This window comes from Humulus lupulus, chromosome 3 (genome assembly GCF_963169125.1).
Source record: "Humulus lupulus chromosome 3, drHumLupu1.1, whole genome shotgun sequence".
Taxonomy (NCBI): Eukaryota; Viridiplantae; Streptophyta; class Magnoliopsida; order Rosales; family Cannabaceae; genus Humulus; species Humulus lupulus.
In genome coordinates this window covers 181,174,694-181,184,409 of record NC_084795.1, presented here as the reverse complement: position 1 = coordinate 181,184,409, position 9,716 = coordinate 181,174,694, and the positions used below count along the sequence as shown (strand labels likewise).

The following is a 9,716-nucleotide window of genomic DNA, read 5'->3' as shown; positions in this document are numbered from 1 at the left end:
TGCATGTGATTGGGTTTTGAGTATTTTGAGTGCTTGGGATGAGTGGAGTATGTTCATAAGGTTGTTTTCGAGTTTGGTAAAGGTTTGGAGAAGTTTTGATTGAGTTTGGTTCGAGGAAATCGCAGGAAGGGAAATTTGGAGTTTGCCTGTCTGTGACTAGCGCTACAGCGCTAGCCTTTGGGCGCTATAACGCTAGGCCATGCATGCTGAGGGGATTTTGCTTCTGTTTGTAGCGCTGTAGCGCCCTCCTAAGAGTGCTGTAGCGCTGCCCTGTTTTCAGAAGGGGATTTTAGGGTTGTTTGCAAGGGTTTTTGACCAAGGGTTTGGGGTTTGTGATGGGAATAAGTGCTCCCGATATTGTATTATGCAATGATGGTATTACGCCATGGGACATGTGATAGCGGCCTAAGGGTGCCGTACACTATATTTGTGCACAGGGCGCGGCTCGACCACTGGTAGCCGAGGACAGCTTAATATTCACTGAGATCGGTTTAAGCGGGCCAGAGTCAGTGGGATAACGGAGGGAGCAGCCTGAGGGCGCTAGCCCTAGTTATCATTGTGAACTGTTATATGATATAAGTTAACATGTTAGTATGTTGAATGCTTGATTATACTGTATGATTATATGGTTGAGAATATGTGATGCAATATGAGACATTGATTTGTTTGTTGATTGCTTATGCTCTGCTGTTGTGTTTTCTTGTTGGGCCTTGGCTCACGAGTGCTACGTGGTGCAGGTAAAGGCAAGAGAAAACTAGACCAACCCTGAGATGGAGAGCTGCGGGGTTGAATGTACATAGCCAGCTGTTCGATCGCCATGGTCGAGGAGTGGATCAGGACAGGGATTGCCTAACTGTCTATTTTGCTGTAGTATGGCTTGTTGTTGTATCTAAACCTTATGATTTCTGTAAACGGTCTTTAAACTTAATATTTTTGGGATCCCGTGTAAACAGGAAATGCTTCTTAATGAAAATGTGGCTTTTGAGGCCAAAACATTTTAGCCTTAGTTCCTTTATAGTTTCAATAACACGTTTTTAATTAAATGACTTGACTAGCAAGTCTAGCACTTTATAAACACACAGTGTAATGGTCTTGGCTATCCAGGGCGTTACATTAGCTCACCCCCTTACTTTCCCCTTTCAGGTAATAAATAGGGTTTCTCATTGGCACACGTGGTGATGTGGGGAGTTCCAATGTCAGGGTGTGTATGGCGTGGGGGTATCCTATGGGCGAGCAAACGATCAGCTTAAACGCCAATTTTGAAGAATGACGTTATGTTTTATTTTGTTTTCAGAACTTATCAGTGGAACTTGAACTATATTTATTTTCTTTAAAAACGTTGCATGAGAACTTTTATTTTATTTTAAAGTATTGGGCCCAACTTGCATGTTTTAGCAAGGCCCCACTGAAATTTTCATATAATTGGAGGTTTTCTTCTATAAGTTTATGAACATGGAAATGTTTTACAAAGTATTAGTCTAGGGTGTTTTACAGGATCCATGGTTATGGGGCTTTCAATACTTACATTGCCTAGTCATGTGGCCACTCTTGCCACAAACAAACAAACGGCTTCTCACGCCCTTGAATTGCCCTTCATTCTTCTTAGGGGCTAGGTAAGTATCCTTCGTTGATTGGGGCTTCTTGAGTCTTCCCTTTGGATTGAGAGGGTTTCTCTATGGCATTAGCCTTGGATATCCCAATATTGGACTCTTCCATACACTTGTCTCTAGAACGAGACTCATCATCAATCCTTAGGTGCTTCAAGATCTCTTCCAAAGATTTCTCTTCATTCTTATGGAGGATCTTCTTTCTATAGCTTTTCTAAGATGGAGGTAACTTAGCTATAATCCCTCCCACAATGAAAGGTTCCGGCAATGTTATCTTAAGAGTAGACAACTTATTCACAATAACTTGAAGTTCATATACTTGGGGGAGTAAGGGTTTAACATCAAAGAATTTAAATTTCATGTATTAAGTAATGAGGAATTTCTTGGTGCTTTCTTCTTGGGTTTTGTACTTCATCTCAAGAGCTTCCCATATCTCCTTTGTGGTTGTAGTGTTTGATTAGAGATCATAGAGATGATTCGACAAAGCATTGAGTATGTGGCCTCTACAAATGAGTTCATCCTCTTCCCTTTTCTTCCTTTATTTGATCACATCTTGAGTATCATCATGCTTTGGGGGCTCCAAAGTCTTCAAATCTTTGATAAGAATGTAGTGCACCTTCAAAGTTGTGAGGAGGAACTTGATCTTGTCTTGCCATCTTACAAATTTTGAGCCATCAAGTCTATCTAGTCTCACTAGATCTTGAGACATTAACTTGAGGGCTAAGATTGAGGAGCTTTCTTCCATAGCTTTGGTTAGTAGAAAAACCTTAGAGATAGACAAACTTTGATACAAAACAAAGGCGTAGAGATAGAGATTTTTTATTGTTGGGGTTAGAGGCTAATAACATTGGTTTTGTATTACAAATTAAAGCAATAATAACAAGTAATCTAACTCTAATGGAAGATAATCACAAAGTACATAAAAAAAATAAGTAAGTATAGAATGGACCTTTCTTGAAGAGTAGCCTTCTAACATAAACCCACAAGTCTATGATTTTATGTGAACCACAAATGTTACAAGACTTGACACAAATGAAGATTTGTTGTCCAAAAGTCTCTATTCCTAGACTTCTCCTTGGAGTTGCTTGAATCTACAACAATGGAATGAGATTGGGTTTCACAAGCCTTGATCCTTCATACAAGTCAAGCTTTCTTCATGAAGATCTTGGAGAAAACTAGTAATCTTGAAAGCTAGAGAGAGAGAGAGAGAGAGAGAGAGAGAGAGAGAGGTGAATGATAAAGTCACCAATTAACTCAAATGAACCATTTAAATAGTATAGGTTCCTCATTAGACTCAACCAATGAGGTTAGAGGATTTTAATTTAAATTTTGGATCAAAAAATATATCACTGTACGGACCCATACAGACGACCTAGGTGATACGTCACCTGGCACAAGGCGATACATCACCTGGTCTATCATTTCATGGTCGAGCGACGCGTCCCCTCCTAGAGGTGACACATCGCCGCTGCCTCTGACTTGGCGCTCCAAAATTTGTCTCAAAACATCCCCAAATGCTCCCAAAATTTTTGGGTACTCTCATATACTCCAAAGAAATATTTTGGACCCAAAAAGATGATTTATAAATGTCTATACCGAAAGTAACTCTCACATGTTGACTTTTGTAAAATCATTATAGTTTTTGCCCCTTTTTGTGCCTAACAAATTTAACGAATCATAACATCTCTCACATCTTCGACCCTGACTTATTGTGGCACATAATAGAGTGAAAGAAAAAGGCTACTCTGATGGACCAGGCCACTTCCGATGAGGATGGTGACTGGGTTCACGATGAGCCAACTCCATGCTTCTCTTCAGAGGGGACCCATGAGGATAAGCGACCTTCTTGTTTGTTTCCTACTTCTAGGATACAGGTGCCATATGCTTCTGCGGACCTAAACATCATTTCTCACTCCTGAGTACCTCCTCCTCCCCTTAGGTGCTTTGTTTTGCCAACCTATGATGACTTTGAAGTTGCTCCCAGTCACTCACCTAGCCACGACGCTTCTAGGGACCCTCCCCTTGGTCCATCAGCTCCTTCACCTCGTTCGACTAGTGGCTCCTCCATTCTCGCATATCTGAACGTCCCAGAGGCTAGTGAAGTGTCATGGGTACGTTTTGCGACAACTCCTTTCGTGGAGAGGTATACTAGTCTGCCGAGGGAATTCTTAAGGTTGAGTGGAGGGCTCTCGAGAGGTATATCTATGATATATACTCTCATTCAATTATACCAATGAACCTCCAAAATGTAAGTATAGGCTATGCCGCAGGGTAAACTTTTAACGAACAAATCAAAAGATTCATATAATGTAATTAATAGAAATATTATTACTTAGAATTTAGATCGATTTGACCTATGACCTACGTTGTGACTCTGATTAGATTAGATAATAACAATACTTATTTATCTATCAATAATCAGTGTCGTCCCTAGTCCAATGCAACAAAATACATTCGATCTTATCTACTTAGCTAATGTCATGGACAAGACATCACACCTAGTGTATAAGTAGATCATATCATAGATTAACAAAACAGTGAAAATCTTGTGCACTAATTTGATCTTAGGACTAATTATTTTAAACATATAATTATATTTATAGTCCATTGTGATCTAGGCACTATGAGTGTAACTTATTTATATGTTTGAGATTTTATATATGTTTGTATTAAGAAAATAATCACATAATTAAACAAGCAAGGAATGCAATAGATAAACAAAATAATTTCTACTTCTTTTATTGATAATAAAATGTGTTACATTAGAAATGTGGTTTTATAAGGGCATAAAACCCAACAAAATCTACCTGACCCATAAAATTCTAGACCCAATTTCATGAATCTATCAAGGTGTGAAAAGGCTACTAAATGAGAGATCTAGGGCTTACATGTCTCCAACATTACAAGTAACAACTACTCAATGTATGAAATTGATGACCAAGAAAACAAGAAAAAATGGAGATCTTACCAATATAATGATTAAGCTTGGGATGATGGATTCAGTGAGAAACTTGAGCTTAGAAAGAACTGTTCGATGAGAGAAGTGTTCTCGCCAACCTTCAGCGTTGCGTGAAAGAGGGGAGAGAGATTTGTCACTCTCCAGATTTCCATGCGAATGGTAGGCCAAATGGTCTCCTCCAATGTCTCGCTACCTCTTCAACAAGTGGGTGTCGCGCGAGAAGGGTGAGGGAGAAGAAGTTGATGTCTACATTTCCTTTCAAGGCCACTACGTGAGTGATGCCAAATGACTACCTCTTGCCATTTTAATAAAAGGCCATGTCTGGGTGGCCTTCCCCTACCATTGAAGCAGAGACCAAGTAAGAGGGACCAGTCAATATTTTCTGGAAAAGGCAGAGTTTGACGCCCAAAAATTCCCAAAAAACAAAAAAATTCAAAATTTTCAAATGGGAAGGACTCGCAAGCATACTACCATTGGCAAGCAGACCCCAGGTTGTGAATCCTATGAAAAGGTCAGCATGGGGACCTCACCTCGTCAATCGCGTCCATGACCTGCTGGTGACTCACCAGTACATAGATGTAACTAGCTCAGGATCCCCTATGGCTGTCTCAGAACACACAGGTATGGGTTGAGCAACCATCTAATCCCTGGAAACGTGTCGCCAGGAATAATAGTTGCATTAATGGAGAAGCAAAGTTAATACAAACCACACATTATAGTGTATCATCCACCTATAAATACAGTGCCAATGATCACTGGCGGAGCAAACTACCAACCAAAAGGGACAAACACATTCCTAGAAAGTTGCTCTCAATCAACCACCCACCAAATGAAATGCTACACCTCAAAGAACATCGCCCATAGTTTCATACAATCCTAGCAATGATGGACTCAAGTATCGTGAAATTCCCTATAAAGATGATGATTGAAGTATGAGTGCAGAGCAGAAAATGAAAATGGAAGGGAGACCAGCTCCTGTGGTGAAGAGTAATCAGTGTCAAGAAAATACAAGGGAACAGTATGCTTGCCAGTGCGAAGACTAATCAGGTTTGAGTATGCAGAGCATGCAACTTGTGCTTCGAGAAAGTTTCGAATGGGTCAAATAGCCCCTAACGGTCAGAGGCATAAAAAGGGAACTTTTTGAGATAGAAGCCCTACTTGAACGACAACCAAACATGGGGGTGATGTACTTAACAAGAAGTTGGTCCAGTGCTTCGAGTTGCTAAAGTTGTGACCCATTACAAGTAAAATCTAGTCCCCAATTCAAGTGACCACCTTCTCGTTTTTGTAAAACCAGCCTCATGGTTGAAGAAGGAGCAAGTGAGCATAAGCTGGTGAACTAGAAAACTTCCTACCAGTTATGGGTGAGGCCAATAGCCTTCTAAAGAGCTACGCCTCCATCATTTCCACCAGACGGCTTCACCTGCCTAAGAATCACAGATTTGGATAGCCCAGATGTAGCATAATAAAAGACACGAGTGAGCAGACCACATCTTGCTAATTCAAGTCAGTCTCACGCAAACGTGAAGCCTGACTTGGGGGGAAAATGTTATACCCAATTTTGGTATTGCCACATGGTGGCCTGCATAGCTGATCACATGTCAAAACAAGTGGTGAAGTGGCAAGACACCACGATCACTATCTTTTCACAAAGGGAGTGACCCTCATCATTCTCACAACACATAGACAAAAACGGACTTCATCGGCAAGAGTCCACCTCGCTAATCACACGAGTCAATTGGCTATTTTTCGCCTAGGACCCCGTCGCCAATGACTCAAGGCCATATCCGGTTGCATGGGCTAGTGTAACACCCAACATCACTATGGTTGCTTCATGGAATGAGGACTGACCCTGCAAACCAACACGAGTCTTTCCAGCGTGTTTTGTCCTTACTCACACGCTTCCTAGGAAAACTTCCCAGGCGGTCACCTGTGACGCCCCACGTCACTATGGCTGCTTTCTGGAATGACGCCTGGCCCTACAAACCAACACGAGTCTTTTCAGCATGCTTTGTCCTCACTCACATGCTTCCTAGGAAAGCTTCCCAGGAGGTCACCCATCCCTAGATTACCCCAGGTCAAGCACACTTAACTTTGGAGTTCTCAAATGATGGGCTACCGAAAAGAAGATGCATCTTGTTGATATAGGTAGTACCCATCAATCCATTTAAGCCCTCTTCAACTATGTAGTCCCATACCTACACAGTCTTAGAATCATCACACTTGACCTTCCCCAGGCAGTGTGTGTAGCACCCACATTATTTTGATATAATATAGCCAATAATCACATGATTGCATTGCATTACATATCATACAATATGTATAATTTGAGCATATGCATATTCTTATAAGTGTTTTCATGTATAAGTATAAAAGTTGTGTATGTGATGTCTATATGTATGCTCAATATTATTAACCTTGTGGCATTTGAGTTGTCTTTTATGGGTGTTTGATGTGCTCAAGATATAAGAAAGTATGAAAAATATGGACAAGGCATGGAATTAAGTGATGAAAGTGAGATATAGAAGGCAAAATAGGTTTAAGTAGTGAAAAATAGTACAATGTCGATTACTAGTATTTTGGTGTAAAATTGAGTATTTATGGATTTACCAAATGTAATCGAGGTATGATTAAGGTCTCATTGATGATGTAAAAATGGTTTTAGAACCATTAGATCAATTCTTGATGGGAGGTATACATAATCAGTGGTATTGATGCAAAGTCAAAACGAGCTTAGCATAAGTGCGCTACGCTCAATCGGGTAAGCATAACTATTGGGTATGAAGTCATATGGACCTAAGGTTTGGTGTGAGTGTTTTACACATAAGGATAATAGGCCTAGCAGATGATTAAGTCGAAATTATTGAAGTGATAAGGTTTTCATAAGTCAAAAGGTTAAATGATGAGATGAAAGGTGTCAACTTTTGACAATAAGGCTAAATCATTGAAAATAAGGAATTTTCATCAACCTTATCACTTTGCACGACCATTATTCTGAAAAACAGAGAGAAAAGAAAACCACAAACCATTTCTTGGCTGGTTTGAAGAAATTCTAAGGAGATCCAAGTGAAAGCAAAGCCAAAGAAGTAGATTAAGCTTAGTTCTAGCCTTTTTATGGTAAGTTCTTGTACTTGGAAGTTAAACTATGTTTTTGAATTTTTTTGAGAGCTTATATATGGTGTTTTATCCTTTTTAAGATATTTCTTGGGGTTTCCAAGTGGTTTGAGGTTTAGAAAAGCTTGAAGAGATTGTTTTCGCCGAAAAGTTGCTCGGTAAGTGAAATTTTGTGTTTTATGAGGTTTTTGGGGTTCTTGGAGTACAAGATGATTTTTGGTTATTTGATTGAGTTTATAAGAGAGTATATATGTTTATAAATGTTTTAATAGATGTGGAGACTCATTTAATTTGGATGATGATCTAGGAGATAAGAATTTTATCAAAATCGGTATATGATAACTTTATGATGAATCATGTTGGTATTTGGGATATATGGTTATGGCAGGTTAATTGATGTTGATTATTGGTGGATTTTGATATTTGAGGATAGCTAAAATTAAGGGGAAACTCTGTCAAAATTTCCCCAAATGTCTAAGATAAATCTAATGCTCGATCTAGGTGGTTTAAGGCGTTTTAGGCATGTTTTGGGTATGAAAGTTGATATGATGTTTTATGGGTATTTTTAAATGATAGTTCAATGTCTTACTGCCTTCATTGTGATGAGAAATCCATGCCATTGTCAGGATAAGCATATCAACACCTAAGACATCACTTGTTACACGGTGAAATATATTGTGGACAAAAGGTAAGTAAAGTACTCAACTGCAACACAAGAATTATGTGTTATGTGAAAGTATGCATTATATGAATATTTTGTGAGTAAGTGGTATTAACATACAGTGACACTTCATCATAAATTTGTATGCATGGCATAATAGTGATATGGTAAATTATTATATGATATAAGACCATGCATGATATTATGATGATTAATTATATGATGCCTTTGCAAGTTTTGTGCAACATAAAAGAAAGTTGTAATAAGAAGTTTAAGTTCAGTGCCACTGTTTTGAAAAGGCAAATGAAAGTGTTAATAAGTGTAAACGGAGGCCTATAGTAGGCTTATAGTGGCTGCCCAATAATTTGGGCTAGGTTTTAGTGAACCAATTATATTGTTTGCCATATTTCCGTTTTTATTTCTCCTCCATATGAGTTATTGTTATATGTATTGACACCACAGTGTGTGGCCGCCTTAACTCTTGAGCCTGACGGGGCAACGATGGAATAAGGTTTTTAATGTGCCCTACTGTGGTGATGGCTAGCCGGAGGAGAACCCATGGGATTTTATATTGTATGTGTAACAAGCCCTGCAGGCATTGACCAATTCAAACAGTGTGCACAATATTACGGGGCCCAAAATTTAAAAAGAAGTTGTGTATGTCCATTGATATTGGGTAATCATTAGCATTGCATGCATTACTTTTCTTACTGAGCTTTAGGCTCACAGTTGTCTTGTGTTGCAGGTAGAGAAAGAAATGTGTGAATGACATGAGGAGAACTGAAACATGGTCCTGACCCTGATTTGTACATATGAACATATCGACCTTTTGTGGGTTATTTCAGTTATCAGTGAGATGCTTGTAATAAAGTGTGAAGTTATGTTTTGAAAATAAATTGGGTTATTTAATACTTATGTATAATATTTTTGAGACCCACTTTATGTTTAATGTAAATAATGTGAAATAAGTTTTCAAGTTTAAAAAAAAAAATGTCCAAACTTTTGCAGTAATAAATTATGATATAGTTTTAAAACGTAACACCTCAAATATGGTTTTAACTAAAATAAGTGAGGGTGTTACAGTGTGGGATTGCACAACTTACCCAGTCTTTCCCCTTACAGATCACGGGATTCTGACTGTCACAATCACCCCCCCCCTTACGGGCCCGACGTCCCCGTCTGGCACACTTCCGGCTGGGTCAAGGCTCTGATACCATTTGTGACGCCCCACGTCACTATGGCTGCTTTCTGGAATGACGACTGGCCCTACAAACCAACACGAGTCTTTTCAGCATGCTTTGTCCTCACTCACATGCTTCCTAGGAAAACTTCCCAGGAGGTCACCCATCCCTAGATTACCCCAGGTTAAGCACGC

At 39.3% G+C, this 9,716-nt stretch overlaps 1 long non-coding RNA gene across 1 annotated transcript; it reads left to right on the top strand.

Moving 5' to 3' along the window:
* The first annotated feature begins 7,552 nt into the window (after positions 1–7,552).
* Positions 7,553–9,322, top strand: LOC133821455 (uncharacterized). Its single transcript, XR_009887591.1, has 4 exons — positions 7,553–7,683; positions 7,764–7,838; positions 8,307–8,368; positions 9,087–9,322. It is a non-coding gene; the product is annotated as an uncharacterized LOC133821455 (long non-coding RNA).
* Positions 9,323–9,716: the final 394 nt, after the last annotated feature.